The sequence below is a fragment of the Macaca fascicularis genome, chromosome 14 (assembly GCF_037993035.2).
Source record: "Macaca fascicularis isolate 582-1 chromosome 14, T2T-MFA8v1.1".
In the NCBI taxonomy this organism is placed as follows: Eukaryota; Metazoa; Chordata; class Mammalia; order Primates; family Cercopithecidae; genus Macaca; species Macaca fascicularis.
This window is the reverse complement of record NC_088388.1, coordinates 26,645,392-26,664,315: the sequence shown is the minus strand read 5'-3', so window position 1 is coordinate 26,664,315 and position 18,924 is coordinate 26,645,392. Positions and strand designations below refer to the sequence as shown.

At 33.6% G+C, this 18,924-nt stretch overlaps 1 long non-coding RNA gene across 2 annotated transcripts in view; it reads right to left on the bottom strand.

The window, feature by feature from the left end:
• LOC102120630 (uncharacterized) overlaps positions 1–18,924 on the bottom strand; it is a 377,035-nt gene that overhangs the window by 303,180 nt on the left and 54,931 nt on the right. The gene's annotated exons all lie outside the window — the stretch shown is intronic.

Sequence of the window (18,924 nt, the reverse complement as noted above, 5' to 3'; positions counted from 1 at the left end):
ACCCCACACCTCTAGTTTCACACTACGTGAATAACTATAACACAGAAAATGACTCTACAATATTTGTGGTGAGCCCCAATCTCTCTCCACCTTCCTTTTTCACCCACTCCTTTGTCTGGCTTATAGGCCAGTCATGGCCAACCAAGCAAAAAGTTTTAAACACTATTGCTGGCAACGAAAAACTCTGTGACACACCCAATATCAGATGTCTGAATATGTTTTCTCCTCTAGCACTCACAGCAACTCATTGAGGTGAATGCAATTATTCTCATTTTACAGCAAAGCAATCATCAGCAACAACACAAAATTGCTTGTCACGCATCCCATAGTTGATAAATATAGGAGTTAAATTCATACATTTATCTCTCTGGTTCCTGAGGCCAATCTTAACTAGGTGAAAAGTGAATGTGTTCACTTTTTAAACTCACTAATTCTTGACAAGCAATTTGAATTTGCATTTATTTGGTGACTTGTATGCTTAATAACCCTGTATAATTCCTCTTGAATCTACTTAATTTTTAATAATAGCATTATTAATATATAATTTATTTAAAATAAATTCACCCTTTTCATGATTTTAGTATAGTCTCAGTTATACAACTCTCCCCATTATCTAATTGTAGAACATTCTCATAACACCAAAAAGAACCCCATACTGATTAGCAGCTACTTCTCATTTTTCCTTTCTTGCCAGCATCTGATAGCCATTAATCTGGTTTCTCTTTTTTTTTCTCTCTATGGATTTGCTATTCTGAACATTTCTTATAAACGGAATAATAATATATGTGGCTTTTTGTGTCTATCTTTCACATAATATGTTTAAGTTCATTTTACGTTTATAATAAAACCAATTTGGAAAAGAATCAAGCAGCTATGGTGGAAAAAAATCAATTTTTTTAATTGTTTTCCTCAGAAAGCTTCTTCTACATGGATCTTAGTTGGTGAGAAGGGTTTGGGGTCCTTTCACCCAAAGTTTGGAAATCCCCTGGTTAAAAAAATGCTCCGGTTGTCACTGGATAACTTCTCAGGTTTTTTTTTTTTGTTTTGTTTTGTTTTTTTTTTTTTTCTGACACTGAATCTCACTCTGTCGCCCAGGCTGGAGAGCAGTGGTGCGATCTCGGCTCACTGAAACCTCTGTCTCCCGGGTTCAAGCGATTCTCCTGCCTCAGCCTCCTGAGTAGCGGGATTAGAGGCGTGTGCCATCATGCCCAACTAATTTTTGTATTTTTAGTAGAGAAGGGGTTTCACCATGTTGACCAGGCTGGTCTCCTACTCCTGACCTCGTGATCCGCCCGCCTCAGCCTCCCAAAGTGCTGGAATTACAGGCGTGAGCCACCGCACCTGGCCTCAGGATTTTAATTATGCTCATGTGCAGTGTACAACTCCAAGACAATAAGACTGTATGCATCATTTTCTAAATATATTTGATTACAGAGCTCCTTTTCTTTGACGAAGAATCCAGTGATACAAGGGACAGGTGAAATAAACTTTTGAATAGAATGAAATAGTAGAAAGGACATTGTCTTCAGAAAGACAGTCCTGGGATGATTAACCATTTTTCTACTTATTAGTTATGAGACTTTAGGTAAGTTGTTAAAACTTTGAGACAGTCTTTTATCACCTGGAAAATACAAATATAAACCCCATTAAATAAAACAAATACAGAATCAATGTGATAATTTACGTAAAATCATGCAACATAATGTTCAGTATACAGTTAAAACCTACTCTGTTTTGTAGATTCTGAAGTTAAATCAGTATGTAACAGAAATGGCAAATCATTTCAATCCAAAGAATTGAGTAATTATATAAAACAAAAGTTATGAAATCTTAATATTAAGTGTCTAATTTAGACTTTCTAGTTTTAGAAAATGTGAGTACATTAATTATAAGACCCATTTCTGCAACATCAACCATCTGTAACCCAAACAAAAATGTTGATATAAAAAGGAAGTCTCTTAATATGGCTGTCCCAATAATTGGGTATATTGTTCCATTAGAGGGGACAGTGCTGTATTTAGAGACAACAAGTGAAAGAGCGCTAAAAACATTTTCTACAAATGTAATCAACATTTCACTTCACATATGTTCTCATTAGTCCTTTGATTTTGGAGTTAGGAATTTTTATATTTTGCTTCTGATATACCATTTTTTATTGTGGTAAGAACACATAACATGGTATCTATCCTTTTCACAAATATTCAAGTGTATAGTACAATATTGTTAACTATAAGCATAGTACAGCTTGTAGAGCAGATCTCCAAACTTATTCATTTCACATGACTGAAACTTTTTTTCTATTGAACAGTTACTTCCCATTTCCCCTGCCCTCAGCCCCTGATAACCTCCATTCTACTTTCTGCTTATGTGAGTTTGCCAATTTTAGATATCCCACAGAAAGAAGAATCATTAGCATAATGTTTTTAAGGTTCATCCATGTATTGCATACAGTAGGACTTCGTTTTTCGTGATTGAATAATATTCCCTTGTATGCATATATCTCATATTCCTTACCTATTCATCTATTAACGGACATTTAAATTGTTTTCTCATCTAGGCTACTGTGAATAATGTTGCAATAAACATGAGGGTGAAAATATAATTTTGAGATATTGTTTTAATTATTTTTGATACTCAGAGGTGGGATTGCTGGATTATACGGTAGTTCTACTTTTAGTTTTTTGAGGAACCTTCCCTACTGCTTATAATTCTTATTTCATAGTTCTCTTTCCATTTTACAGAAGCTATTGATGGTAAGCAATTGGAAAAACCAGGATGTTTGTAGGTGCTATTCATATTACATTTTTTTAAAAGGTAAATAAGACAAAATTAGTAGCTGCATTGTGGTACCATCAACCATACACACTTTGGAATTTTTCAGAAAAAACTTTTTACACTACATTGTTAAATAAGGTGGGGAATTATTATTTTAATTTGAATAATTTTCAGTTGACAGTTTAACTACATGGTCTTCATGCTTAGAGCACAAGAGCAAAAAATTATAAAAAATTAATTCATGTCATATTACCAGAGAAATAAAGCTACTACAATTTCTAAATAGTAAAAACGAACTCAAATTCATCTAAGATCAGGAAAGACTAAAAAAGAACATATTTACTAAGAGCTATATTTTTAACATGTGAATAAAAATATTTTATTTGGCAATTGTGAATTTGTTAAATATATTATTAGCGTTCAGACTGCAACATTTTATGATTTCATCTAAATATGCATATATTTAAGAGCCAGATGGATTGTGCTAATGCCAGGACTATGAAATGTTATCTCAAGCAGAAGCACTCTATAATAACTAGATTAATCATTAGTTGCTTTCGTGTTCATCAAAATGTCATTAATCCTTCCAAATTAAATTATTATTAATATACATGAAATATTTGCAAAGAAAAAAATCTTTGCAATTATTGCCTTTATTGCTATTCTGTTCATTTAGGTGTCATTTTTCAGAGATGAATGTAACACTGTTTCCAGATTGTAGAACAGGCACACTAAATCAGAGGACAAGTTGTTTATTTTAATTAATGCCACTTTTCTCTGCAAACTAAGTTACCTCTAAAAGATTGTGCTTCTGTTCTTTGTCTCACAAAGCCTTAAATTTCATCTTTATTCCAAGTGTCACTTCTTTGGATTTGCAAAGGAGTCCGATCTCATGATATCAAGTGACAGCAAGGCATAACACTGTGCTTATACATGTTTTTATCTGTTTTTTGCTATTTTAATGTACTGCATATTTAATTTTTTAAAATTGAAGCATTGCATTCACACAGAAAACTTCACAAATTTAAGTCCACAGATACAAATTACCACAGACCTGAACACACTCTTGCAAATACCATGTAAGCCAAGAAATAAACCATTACCTACACCACAGAAGACAAAAAAACCTCCTCCTAAACACTATCGTGCTTTCACCTCAAATAAAACACTCCTGATTTTTAACACAATATACTAGCTTTGCTTATGTAAATTAAATTATAGAGTATGTTCTTTTTAAAGAAACCCAAATATTTTGATTATTATTTTTATTGTTGTTTAATATTACCTTGTATGAATATGTGATCAATTTCATCATGCTACTCTTAAATATATCTTTAAATTGCTTTAAACAGGGGCTATGGCCATGGCTATGCATGTCTTTCATTCACAGGTGCATTCATTTCTTACAGAATATACCTGAGTATATTCTAATTTAGTCAATAATGCTAATGGGTTTTCAAAAGGAGTTGTACCAATAAACCTATTCACAGTGGTGAATGAAAATTTCTGTTGCTCCATGTCTTAATCAACACATAACATTTTTAGTCCTTTAAACATTAAACATTCTTATAGTTATACAATAGTATCTTATTGCAATTTAAATTTTCATTTGACCGATAATGAAACAGAACAATTTTTCATGTATTTACTTAATAACTTAGTATTCTTGTTTGTGAACTACCAGTCTAGTTGCTCCACCAATTTTTGTTTTTTTGTTTTTGTTTTTTAATTATTGTCATTTTTCAACTGTTTTGCAATATTTTCTTTTTGCATTCTGGATACAAGCCCAATGCTAGTTATTTATGAACGAAAAAGATAATCTTTTTAGAAAGTTGCTTTAGGTCAATTAGATATCACCAATGAAAAAAATCAAGTTTTACCCATAAATCATGAACTATACAAATAATATCAAGTAGGTAGATAAAAATACAAATAAGTGTAGAAAATTTAAAAATATAGTTTAAAAAAATCATAGTGTATATATACTTGGATATAAAATATTAAAAATGTATTAAATTACAAATTTCTGAATTTAAAAGAAAATATTCTTTTCAAAGAATTTATTGAAAATGTATTTATGTTTCTGAATTTTAAATATTAAAATTTCAAATTTCTGGTAATTAAAAGGCATAAGATACAGATATTTCTTGTTTTTTCAGCTGAAAGGGCACAGAAGCAAAAGCATCCCAGTAGTAAAGATGACAACGAGTGCCAGATGTTGGTTTCCAGTAAAAGAAAACATGGTTCCTTGGAGAAATAGCTGATTGTAGGGCTGGAATAGAGAATATATAAAACAAGTCTGGGCATCTTTTACTACCAGAACGTAGGAAAGTACTTAAAAAACACAAACAAGCAAACAAAAACACCTAACTATGGGTATGTCAAAAGGTGACAGGAACTAAATGAAGGAATTCCTAATGACCAAACCAGAGACAATTTGAACAACAAAATAACAAGCTTAAAATTAATATCCACAAGTCCACTGTATTAGTCCGTTTTCGCACTGCTGATAGAGACATACCTGCAACTGGGAAGAAAAAGGTTTAATGGACTTCTGGTTCCACATGGCTGGGATGGCCTCAAAATCATGGCAGAAGGCAAGGAGAAGCAAGTCATGTCTTAAATGGATGGCAGCAGGCAAAAAGAGAGAGCTTGTGCAGGGAAATTCCCAGTTTTAAAACCATCAGATCTCATGAGACTTATTCACTATCATAACAAAAGCATGGAAAAGACCCGCTCCCATGATTCATTTATCTCCCACTGGGTCCCTCCCACAACAAGTGAGAATTATGGGAGCAACAAGATGAGATTTTGTGTAGGAACACATAGCCAAGCCATATCATTCCACCCCTGGCTGCTTCCAAATCTCATGTCTTCACATTTCAAAACCAATCATGCCTTCCCAACAGTCCCCTAAAGTCTTAACTTATTTCAGCATTAACTCTGAAGTCCACAGTCCAGTCTCATCTGAGACAAGGCAAGTCCCTTCCATCTATGAGCTTGTAAAATCGAAAGCAAGTTAGTTACTTCCTAGATACAATGGCAGTATAGGAATTAGGTAAATACAGCCATTCTGAATTGGAGAAATTGGCCAAAACAGAGGAGCTACAGACCCGATGCAAGTTCTGAAATACAGCAGGGCAGTCAAATCTTAAAGCTCCAAAATTATCTTCTTTGACTCATGTCTCACATCTGGGTCACACTGATGCAAAAGGTGGGTTCCCATGGTCTCGGGCTGCTCCACCACTGTGGCTTTGTGGGATATAGCTTGCCTTATGGCTGCTTTCACAGGCTGGCATTGAGTGTCTGCAGCTTTTCCAGGAGCATGGTGCAAGATGTCAGTGGATCTACCATTCTGGGTCTGGAGCTCTTCTCACAGCTCCACTAGGCAATGCCCCAGTAGGGACTCTGTCTGGGAACTCTGACCCCACATTTCCCTTCTGCACTGCCCTAGCAGAGATTCTGCCTTAGAACCCTGCCCCTGCAGCAGACATTTGCCTGAACATCCAGGCATTTCCATATAGCCTCTGAAATCTAGGCAGAGTTCTCAAACCTCAATTCTTGACTACTGTCCACCCACAGACTCAACACCACATGGAAGCTGCCAAGACTTGTGGATGGCACTCTCTGAAGTCACGACCCAAGCTCTACGTTGGTCCCTTTCAGCCATGGCTGGAGCAGCTGCGACACAGGGTACCAAATCCCTAGGCTGCACACAGCATGGGGACCCTGGACCTGACCCACAAAACCATCTTTTCCCCCAGACCTCAGGGCCTATGATGGGAGGGGTTGCTGTGAAGACCTCTGACATGCGCCAGAGACATTTTCCCCACTGCCTTGGGGATTAACATTCAGCTTCTTGTTACTTATGCAAATTTCTGCAACCTGCTTGGATTTCTCTTCAGAAAATGGGATTTTCTTTTCTATTGCATTGTCAGGCTGCAAATTTTCTGAACTTTTGTGCTCTACTTCCCTTATAAAATCGAATGCCTTTAACACCACCAAGTCACCTCTTGAATGCTTTCCTGCTTAGAAATTTCTGCTGCCAGATACCCTAAATCATCTCCCTCAAGTTCAAAGTTCCACAAATCTCTAGGGCAGGAGCAAAACGCTGCCAGTCTCTTTGTTAAAGCATAACAAGAGTCACCTATGCTCCAGTTCCCAACAAGTTTCTCATTTCCATCTGAGACCACCTCAGCCTGGACTTTATTGTCCATATGGCTATCAGCATTTTGAGCAAAGCCATTCAACAATTCTCTAGAAAGTTTCCAATTTTCCCACATTTTCCTGTCTTCTTCTAAGTCCTCTAAACTGTTCCAACCCCTGCCTGTTACCCAGTTCGAAAGTCACTTCCACATTTTCAGGTATTGACAGCAGCACTCCACTCTCGGTACCAATTTACTGTATTAGTCCATTTTCATGCTGCTGATGAAGACATAACTGAGACTGGGTGGAAAAAGAGGTTTAATGGACTTACAGTTCCACATGGCTGAGGAGGCCTCAAAATCATGGCAGAAGGCAAGGAGGAGCAAGTCATATCTTACTTGGATAGCAGCAGGCAAAAATAGAGAGCTTCTGTGGGGAAACTCCCATTTTTAAAACCATCAGATCTCATGAAACTTATTCATTATCATGAGAACAGCATGGGAAAGACCGGTCCCCATAATTCAGTTATGTTCCACTTAGTTCCTCCCACAACATGTGGGAATTATGGGAGCTATGAGATGAGATGTGGGTAGGGATACAGAGCCAAACTGTATCATTTGTACTGACATGAATAAATGATTAAATGCGTAAGTAACAAAATGGGGTTTGTCATGAGACACATGTTCTGTGCAGAAAAATACCCAAAATTTGTGCAATTAATTTTTTATCAATGAGGTCAGGGACAATTCTCATCTCCTTAAGTGAGGGATGCTCATAGTGACTTCCTTCTAAAGAGTACAGTATTAAAAGAGAAGAAAAATGAGTAACATTACAGTGGAGAAACCTAATAAACACTACATGAGCCAAAACATAAGTGTAGATATAGTTTGTATATTTGTCCCCACCTGAATCATACCCAGTATTGGAGGTGGGGCCTGGTAAGAGGTGATAGAATCATGGGGGCAAATCTCTCATAAATGGTTTAGCATCATCCTCTTGGTGCTTCCCTCATAACAGTGAGTGACTTCTCACCAGATCTGGTTGTTTAAAAGTATGCAGCACCTCCCTCCTTGCTCTGTTGCTCCTTCTCTGGCCATATGTGTGGCTGCTCCTCTTTTACTTTCCCCCATAACTGTAACTTTTCTGAGGCCTCCCCAAAAGTCGAGCAGATGCCAGCATCATGCTTCCTGTACAAACTGCAGAACCATGAACAAATTAAACCTCTTTTCTTCATAAATTATCTAGTCTCAGGTATTTATTTATAGTAATGCAACAACAGACTAATACAATATCAGTATCAACAGTGAAATACCATGTTGGTAGTATATATTCTTTGATATGATGAGATGAAAACATAGCTTTACCTCTGTGGTTTTCTTCCATAAGCACATAACCCTAGTCTAAAACAAACAAACAAACAAATAAATAAATAAACAAAACAAAAAAAAAACCCCATGTAAATCTTTTTTTTTTTTTTTTGTAAATCTCAAGTGAGGGATATTCTATGAAACACCCGACCAATACTCCTCAAAACTGCCAAGGTCATCAAGATCAAAATCTGAGAAATGCCATGGTCAAGAGGAGCTAAATACATGACAACTAAATGTACTGTGGTTTCTTGAATGGGATCCTAGAACAGAAAAAGGACTTTAGGTAAAAATTAAAGAAATCTGAATAAAATATTGAGTATGGTCAATGACAGTGTATCCATATCAGTTCATTAGTGTTTCAGATTTACCATACTAATGTAAGATATTAACAATAGGACAAACAGGATATGGGATATATAGGAATTCTCTACCATCTTTGTAAGTTTTCTGTAAATCTAAAACTATTCTGAATAAAAAGCCAACTAAATGTATCATAAGAAAATGAAAAGTCCAGTAACTGAATGTGAAGATATGCTAAAATCATCTATTTAAAAAATAATAGTAACTAATTGAGTTATAAAACTCACCAACTTTTCCAATACAGCCTGATGAGTTTTGACAAGTTATGCAGTTGTTTAACTGATACCACCATCAAAATTAGGAATATTCAAGTCACTCTGAAATCCCTTTGCAATCAATACCCTTTCCCCATCCTAGCCGAAAACATTGGTGTGATTTGTATCAGTATCATTTTGTCATTTGTTAAATTCCATATAAATGTTATCCTCATATAGTATGTAATATTTTATGACTGGTTTTCTTAACATAGAATAGAAGGAATGAGTTTCATTCATGTTTTTTTTTTTTTTTCCGTGTATCAGTAACTCATTCCTTTTCATTGCTTGGTAGTATTTCCTGGGTGAAAATCAATAGATCAAATATGAATGGGACTATTTAGGGATACTTTCATATTATTAATCTTTATATATATATATATTCTTAATACAATAATACATTGATTACTGTAACTTTATAGCGAGTCATGAAATCAAATAGCGTATATTCTACAACTTTGTCCTTCTGTTTAAAAATTGTTTCAGGTATTCTAGGGCCTTTAAACTTTTATAGAAGACAGAATAGCCTGAATCTTTCTATTTTAAAAGATTACAGAATTTTGGTTGGATTATGATGTCTCTATACATTAATTTTTTAAGAATGAGAGAATATTGAATCTTTTAATCCATGAACACAGTATTTCACTTCATTTCTCTTTAAATTTTGCAGAAACATTTATAATCCATAGTGCTCATGTTTTACACATAGCTGTAAAATGTATTCTTACATATTCAACCATTTTTGATGCTACTATAAATGTTATTTTGGTATTTCAGTTTTCACTGGTTTGTGCCAGTATACACTGAACTTATATTTTGTAGCCTTACTAAATTTAGCTTTTGGTTCTAGAAATAGTTTTGGAGATTGCTTAAGATATTTTACATAAGCAATCATATCATCTGTGAATTATTATACCTTTAATTCTTCCTTTCTAGTCTATGACTTTTATTTCACTGGCTTGCCTTATTACATTGACTAGGACCTTCAGTCAATGTTGAATTAGAGTGGTAAGAGCAGATAAACTTGCCTTACTCCCCATATAGGAAGAAAGCATTCAGTCATTCACAATAAAGTATAATATTAGCTATAGGATTTTCATAGATTTTAAAATAATTTTTGTATGAGTCCATTTTGATCATTTCACGTACAAAATATTTTAGTATACTAAATATATAATTAATGGTGAACTATATTGATTGATTTTCAAACACTAACGAATCCTTGAATTTTGGGGACTCTCATCTTAGACATTGCTGGATACAATTGGCTAAAATTGTTCACTTTTATTGCATATATAAACATGAACATTATTGGTCTGTAATTTTTAAAATAAAGGCATTTTGCTTCAGTATCAGGCCAATGAGCTGACATTCCTTTCCTTTTATAAAAAAATTCTGATACAGTTTGTGGAGAAATTATGGTATTTCTTTCTTAACTGCCTGTCAGAATTTACCAGAAAAGCTCTATGTTTATGGTTTTTCTGTGGGAAGACTTTTAAGCAAAAAATTCAGTTTTTATTGTAAATAATGGTCTATGTAGGTTATCTATTTCTTCTTGAATCAGATTTGGAATTTTGTATACTGGTAACAATTCCTTAAAATATCCTATAAATTATAGAATATGCTACCATAAAGTTATTATAGTTATTGTCAAATCAAAACATCATATGTCCCCCATAAATATGTACAACTATTATGTATTCATAATTCAAAAATTATAAAAAATGTCAAACTATTATATGTTATGAATTCTACTTCAGTGATTATATTATTAATTTGTATTTTTTTTTCTCATTTTCCTTGTTCCCTCTGGAAAGTTTTGTAAGTTTTATCAGTGTTTCAGAAGGCCAACTTTCATTAACTGATTTTCTATATTCTTTTTCTGTTTTCTCTTTAATTGATCTCTGCCCTTATCTTTATTTTTTTCCTTCTGCTAACTTTGCAATTTATTTACTCATTTTTTCTAGTTTTCTAAAGTGAAAGCTTACATCATTAATCTTAACTATTATTTTTAATTTTGCTCTTTTCTAAATGTAAATACTTCTATAAATTTCCTGTAAGCATGGCTTTAGTTGCATATCACAAATGGAATAGGTTGTGTTTTTATTTTATTATATTCAAAATGTTTTATATTTTCCTTTTTTTCTTTAAAATGTCTTATTTTAAAGGTATTAATTTTCAAATATTTCAAGTGTACCAGTCATCTTTCTGCTAATAATTTACTGTTTGATTTCACTGTACTCAAAGAACATATTCTATATGATTTCAATGCACTGAAATTCAGAGATTTTTAAGGTTCTTAATTACTGTCCATTTTGGCGAATTCTCCATGTGCACTAGAGAAGGGGACATATTCTGTGATCATTAGCTAAAGTGTTCTAAAAAAATCAACTGGGTCAAGCTGGCTGTTAGTGTTGTTCAAGTATACTATGTAATTATTAACTTTTAATCTACTTATTCTTTTAGTTACTAAAAGAAGAGTTAATAAATTCCATCCTGTAATTGTGGATTTTCTGTTTCCCTTTTCAAGTCATATTAGTGCACATTTCATGTATTTTGAAGTACTTTTATCAGGCTTGTACACATTTAAGATTGCTATGTCCTTTTAATGAATTGACCCTTTTATCAACATGAAATATTTCTCTTTTCCTCTAATATTTATCATTCCAAAGTCTAATTTGTATGTTATTAGTGTAGTCCCTCAATATTTCTTTTGATTAGTGTTTTCATGTATTTTTCATTATTTATATTTAATCAATCTTCATATTTGTATTTAAAGTCAGTTTTTTGTGGACAGCATAAAAAGTGATAAATTTTGAAAACTGATATAAAGACATGAATTCTAATTAAAGTCCAGAGAATGCAAACATATGAAGAATAAAATAAAATCTATTTAAAATCATGTAATTGTGTGTGAAAAAATTACTGTATATGGAGGGTACATAATACTTGATAATAACAATAATGAATATGTTATTAATTTATTTACTATGTTATACTTTTTATTTTTATTTTGGAGTATACTCTTTCTACTTATTTTTTTAAGTTAACAGTAAAACAGTTGCAGGCAAGTCCTTCAGAAGTATTCTAGAAGAAGAAATTGTCATAAGAGATAACAGCTCCATGCATGTTATTGGCCCTGAAGACCTTCCAGTGGGATAGGATATAGATGTGCAAGAGAGTGACACTGATGATACTGACCATGTGTAGGTCAAGGCTAAAATGTGTGTTTGTCATAAAAAAGGATGAGTTTGTGTCCTTTGTAGGGACATGGATGCAGCTGGAAACCATCATTCTTAGCAAACTATCACAAGAACAGAAAACCAAACGCCGCATGTTCTCACTTATAGGTGGGAACTGAACAATGAGATCACTTGGACTCAGGAAGGGGAACATCACACACCGGGGCCTATCATGGGGAGGGGGGAGGGGGGAGGGATTGCATTGGGAGTTATACCTGATGTAAATGACGAGTTGATGGGTGCAGCACAGCAACATGGCACAAGTATACATATGTAACAAACCTGCACGTTATGCACATGTACCCTACAACTTAAAGTATAATAATAATAAATAAATTAAAAATATATATATATGAAAATATAAAAAAAAATAAATGAGTAGTAAGTAAAAAAAATAAAAAAATAAAATAAAATGTGTGTTTGTATCTTCATTTTTAACAAAATTTTTTAAATTAAAAAATAAAACAAAAATAAAATATAATAGAATAAAGATATAAAGAAGGAAAATGGGCCAGGCGCGGTGGCTCACACCTGTAATGCCAGCACTTTGGGAGGCCGAAGTGGGCGGATCACTTGAGATCAGGAGTTTGAGACCAGACTGGCCACTATGGTGAAATCCCATCTCTACTAAAATACACAAATTAGCCAAGCGTAGTGGCGGGCGACTGTAATCCCAGCTACTCTGGAGGCTGAGGCAGGAGAATCACTTGATCCAGGGAGGCAGAAGTTGCAATGAGCTGAGATCGCTCCACTGCATGCCTGCCTGGGCAACAGAGCAAGACTCTGTCCCAAAAAAAGGGAAAACGCTTTTGTATAGCTGTATGTGTTAGTGTTTTAAGCAAATTATTAATACAAAAGGGTCAAAAAGTTAAAAAGTTTATAAAGTTAAAAAGTTAAGCTAAACTAAGGTTAATGTATTATTGAAGACAAATATTTTTAATAAATTTAGTGTACAATACTTGTATAGTATTTATAAAGTCTATAGTAGTATACAGCAATATCCTAGGTCTTCACATTTACTCACTACTCAGTCACTGACTTACCCAGAGCAACTTCCAATCCTTCAGGTTTCATTTATGCTGTGTGCCTGTGATGGTTAATATGGAGTATCAACTTGATTGAATTGAAGGATGCAAAGTATTGTTTCTGAGTATGTCTGTGAGGGTGTTGCCAAAGGAGATTAACATTTCAGTCAGTGGACTAGGAGAGGCAGACTCACCCTCAATCTGGGTGGGTACAATCTAATCAGTTGTCAGGACAGCTAGACTGAAAAGGAGGCAGAAGAATATGGAAGCACTAGACTATCTGAGTCTTCTGGCCTCCATCTTTCTCCTGTGCTGAATGCTTTCTGTCCTCAAACAGTGGACTCCAAGTTATTCAGCTTTTGGACTCTTGAACCTACATCAGTGGTTTGCCAGAGGCTTCCCAACCTTTGGCTACAGACTGAAGGCTGCACTGTTGGCTTCCTTACTTTTGAGGTTTTCGGACTTGCATTGGCTTCCTTGCTCCTCAGCTTGCAGATGGCCTTGTGATCATATGAGTCAATACTCCTTAATAAACTTCCTTTCATATATGCATTTTAGCCTATTAGTCCTGTCCCTCTAGAGAACCCTGACAAATACAGTGCCCTATTCAGGTGTGCCATTTTTAAAAATCTTATATACTGTATTTTTACTCTACCTCTTCTATGTTTAAATATGTTTAGATACACAAACTTACCATTGTGTTATAATTGCCTACAGTATTCAGTAAAGTAATATGCTGTACAGGTTTACAGTCTAGGAGCAATAGGTAGTACCATTTAGCCTAGGTGTATAGAGGGCTATACAATCTAGATTTGCATAAATCAACTCTATGATGTGCATAGAATCAAGAAATCACCAAACAAGTTTCAAAACATATTCCCATTGGTAATTCATGCATGACTGCATATTTATTTGGTTCTGTTTCTCTGGAGAACCCTGACTAATTCACCTTCCCAATGGACATCTTCACATTCATCATGGGTTCTTATTTCAATGTACAAAATATCTCAATTTCACCATTCTTCAACATACCATATTTAATTCAAACCATCATTAACTATTGTCTGAACCACTACAATAACTTTATTACTTGTCTTTACACTTCTACTTCCCCTTTTTTAGGGCTGATAGAAGTCTGTGGAATAGTGGAGAATGATTCTGAAGAGGCAGTAGAAGATATTTGAAACACATGTTGTTATAGTGCTAATTACTATTTAATATGTTTGGCATTTTTAATCCTTAAAAGAAAAAACTATGCAGCATATTTTTGGAAAATAGATCTTCAGCTTAAGTCAGAAATAGGAAGAAAATTTCATTGAGTATCAGGCTTTATACTGTGCTCTTTTACCTAAACTGCTTTGTTTTAATATATAGTTAATTCATTACCAGCTGTATAACACAAACTGCACTTAATCTTTTCATTCTTTCATTATTCTAGAGGAATTAGTTATTTGTCATATTTTTGTATAAGGTAGTTAAGTTTTGGAAGGGTGAAACTGGCAAGTGATGAAGTTAAAATCAGTTAAAATTGCATGTATAATCTCCCCTATGCCATCTCATCTTACTAGTAACACAGCATCTTTGTAATAACTCTTGTTTAAAATAATGAGTAGGCTAATTTTTGGCAACGGAAATGGGAAAATTCTGTAATTAGAGAATCAAGCTCCAGGAAGGATCTACAGAATTTAATGAAAGACTACAACAGAAAGTGAATTCAGAGAAGGTAAGACTATCGAGGAAATTTGGCAGCTGGGTCTAGTTTATTATAGAGATACCTGAGATTATATATTATTACTCCATGATAGTTTAGTTGGGTTACTAATTTGAGAAGTCTGAGGAATTTATCTCCTATTTGTAATTCAACTGCTAGGGATTTGATGCTGAAAAGCCCTGCTATACTCCCTAATTCAATGAAAGATTAGAACTACATTGATAACAGTTGCTAGATTATTGTTTCTGTTGCTTTTGTTGTTATTTTCATTTTATCTTCTCAGACTCCAGCTGTCCCTAGGTCCATCTGTTTTTATTGCATTTACCATATACTATGCAGCATGAAGCTTACTGAAATCACATTCATAGAAATCTGCAGGTGCAATTTTGACATACTCGGCACCTGCAAACACTTATAAAATTTACCAAGAGGCATTTTCAGCCATTTGGGAATGAATAAAAAACAATTAGTAAATAACATAAACCCTTAATACTGTTATTGTTATTATTCTTTCAAAATCAATGTCTTCCAGTTTTCTCCTAGAGGACCAAATCTAAGCCAAGTTTGAATTAAAAATAAAATAATAACTCACTTTGGGTTCTCCAAACACATTAAAGTGCTGGAAATTCTCTTAGCTGCTTGCAAAAAAAAATTCCCCATTCTTCTTAATGGTCAGATAATTAAAACTGGCAAAATACACTTCTACTAAGCTCTTGGAAAGTAAAAATTACCTGTGAAAAAACAATATAAGATATTTCCATCTGAAATGTTTCCCCAAAAAAAGTTCATTCCTCTTTTAATACCTTCATTAATTAGCATCAATAAGCATTTGTCTGAACCACTTATTAAGAGATGAGCACTTTCCAAACAGCAAAATTAAGTGAAAATTCCAATTTCCCATCCAATTTACTTTTAATTAATCGTCATTCATTTTAGTGTTTGTACTCATTCTTTCATACACAGTGCATGGCTGACCTTTAAAATTGTACATAAATCAAGAAATGCAAAGCTATTACTCCTTCAGCAATCAAAAATTTGATTGGTATTTTTCTTTCATTTATTTTATGTGTAGTATCTCTATATATTGAAGCAAAAAGGTAGATGGAAAGGCATTTTGATTGATCAAGCATTTTGACTGATCTAACATATCAGGAAATACTTGGCATTTAGCCCCTCATGGTTGAACTAAAACCATGTTAAGAAAATAAGAATCCATTAAAGTTTTCCTTTTCATAATTTGAATTACCTTTATAATAGAAAACAATAAACTCTTTTACATAAATATTTCTTTATATCAATAAGATTGTCAATAAGCAGCCACAAAAACGTAATTTCAGACCTCTTTGGAATTGGAAACCCTATATATCAGGCACCTTTATATATATTATTTTATCAAATCCTATAAAAGTATCCAGAAGTTGAAATTATGAACTATATTTTATATAACAGAGCCTCTTACTATCACGTGCTTACCACATAGAATATTAAAAATTCTAAGTGACTTACACATATTATTCATTTAAGATGCTTAATTATCCAGGAAAAAGAATCCATTATAATCTACATTTTATAAACAAAGTCACTGAGACATAGAGGGGTTATGCAATTTGGTCAAAATCACATACTCAGTAAGTGCTAGGAAAATATCTGAAACTAGAAAATCATGAAAAGCATTTCCCTACTTTACCAAAAACAGTGGCATGTAGGTCCCTCGTACATTAGTAAGTCAAAGTTACACAGGATTGACTAGATGGGATTTTTAAAAGCCAAGATAATTATTATCAAGTGGTTTCATTCAAATGTATACTGGAAAACCACGATATTATTAGTACAAAATGGGAGAGCGACTGTAGCATTGCTTAATCCTGAAAGATTTACACCAAAATATTTCAGAATAATCTTCAATTTTTTAAAGATAATCCAAAATCTAGCATATAACCTAAATGTAATTCAAAATATAATATAGCAGAAAGGGCTCCAAACTGAAAACTAAAGTATAGAATCCTCTAGTAGTTTTCCATTAGAGCATTTTTTAATATTAAAATATTCACTTTTCACTTATTTTCTTGAACTCTAGGGAAGTTTAGATCAAAAGTGGAGGTATTCAATGAAGAAAGTCCATTAGTTTGTAAAAGATAAACAGCTGGGCTTGATAAATAGGAACACTTATTTTCTCCCCTTACTTACAATGAGGTAAAAGTATTATTTTTTAATTTAATTCATTTTATTGTGTTTTCATATATCACATATAAAAAGACGTTCAACATGTTAGTCATTAAGAAAATAAAATTAATGCCACAATTAGGTATTATTCCACCCCCACCCCTCCACTAGCAAGGCTAAAATTTAAAAGATTGATCATAACATGCATTGGCAAGGGCAGAGAAAAATTAGAGCCCTCATTCACTGTGGGTAGGAATTTAAAATAATAGTAGGACTTTGGAAACAGTTTGTTAGTTTATTTTTTTTTTTAAAAAGTAAACCTACAATACAAACCAAACATTTATAGTCCTAGATAACACATAAAAAGAAAACCGAGGCATATGCCTACTCTATTAGCTTGCCAGGCTGCTATTCAAGGTACCACAGACTGGGTGGTCTAAACCATAGAAGTTTACTGTCCCACAATTCTGGAAGCTAGAAGTCTGAGATTATGGTGTCAGCAGGACTGGTTTCTTCTAAATCTTCTTTTCTTTGCTTGTAAATGGCCATCTTCCTCCTGTGTCTTCACAGGGTCGTCCCTTAGCAAGTGTCCAAATTTCCTCTTTTTTCAAGAACATCAGTCATATTGGCATAGGGCCCACCTAAATGACCTTATTTTAATTGCCTCTTTAAAAACCCTATCACCAAATACAGTTACATTCTGAGATGCTGGAGATTAGGACTTTATATATGAACTTTGTTGATACTCATTTCAGCCCAGAACAGTCACGCAAAGATTTGTACACAAATGTTTGTAGCAATTTCATTTGTAATACCCACAAAGTGGAACAACTCAAATGCCCATCAACAGAAAAATATATAAACAAATTTTGTCATACCCTTATAATGCACTACTATGCAGCAATAAAATCAATTATATCTTGTCATTTGAGACAACATGGATGAGACTAAAGGACATTAACTGAAATAAGCCAGGCACAGAAAGACCAACTTTGCATGTTCTCACTTATTTGTGAAAGCTAAAAATTAAAACAATTGAACTAATGGAGATAATTGAACTAATAGAATGATGATTACCAGAGACTGGGAAAGGTAACAGGGGTTGGGGGGAAGGGGTATGGTTAATGGGCACAAAAATATAGTTAGATAAAAGGAACAAAATCTAGTATTTGATGGTAATTATACATTGCAAAATAACTAAAAGAGTATAATTGGATTGTAATGCAAAGAAAGGATAAGTGCTTGGAGTGATGGAAAAAAAATTAGAAATGTTAACTAAGAAATATTTCTTATGCAGAACAACACAGATACATTGCAAATGATTATGCTACATGAAATAAATCAAGTCAAAAAGCATACAGTAAGTTTTTCTAAAAAAATATATAGACAATGCAAACTAATCTACAGTAGTAGAAAGCAAATATATGATAACCTGGGATTGGGACATGGGAGTGAGAAAAGAAAATATTGCAGAGGCATGAGGAAGCATTTAAGGGTGAAAGAAATGTGTATTATCTTGATTGTGGTGATAGTTTTACAGATACACACATTTTTTAAAAGATCATATTCTATACTTTAAATCCTTTCATACATTATGTCAATTATAATTCCATGAAACTGTGAACATTTAAAAAATCAGGTTCAATAATAGTCATGACCATAGAAAACTTTGGACATATGGGCAAAAGCCACATGAAGAGGGGTTGCATGACAAATTTGGCCCAATGGTATTCAGTGTCAAGTATCAGACAGTTGTTACTACGTGTTACTCTTATGAAAGAATATTTTTGTATGAAGCCTTTTATTTCAGAAATCGAACTTCTCTATTTTTCAGAACTTGAACACTGATTTTTTTTTATATGTCTTACTCTCTTAGGC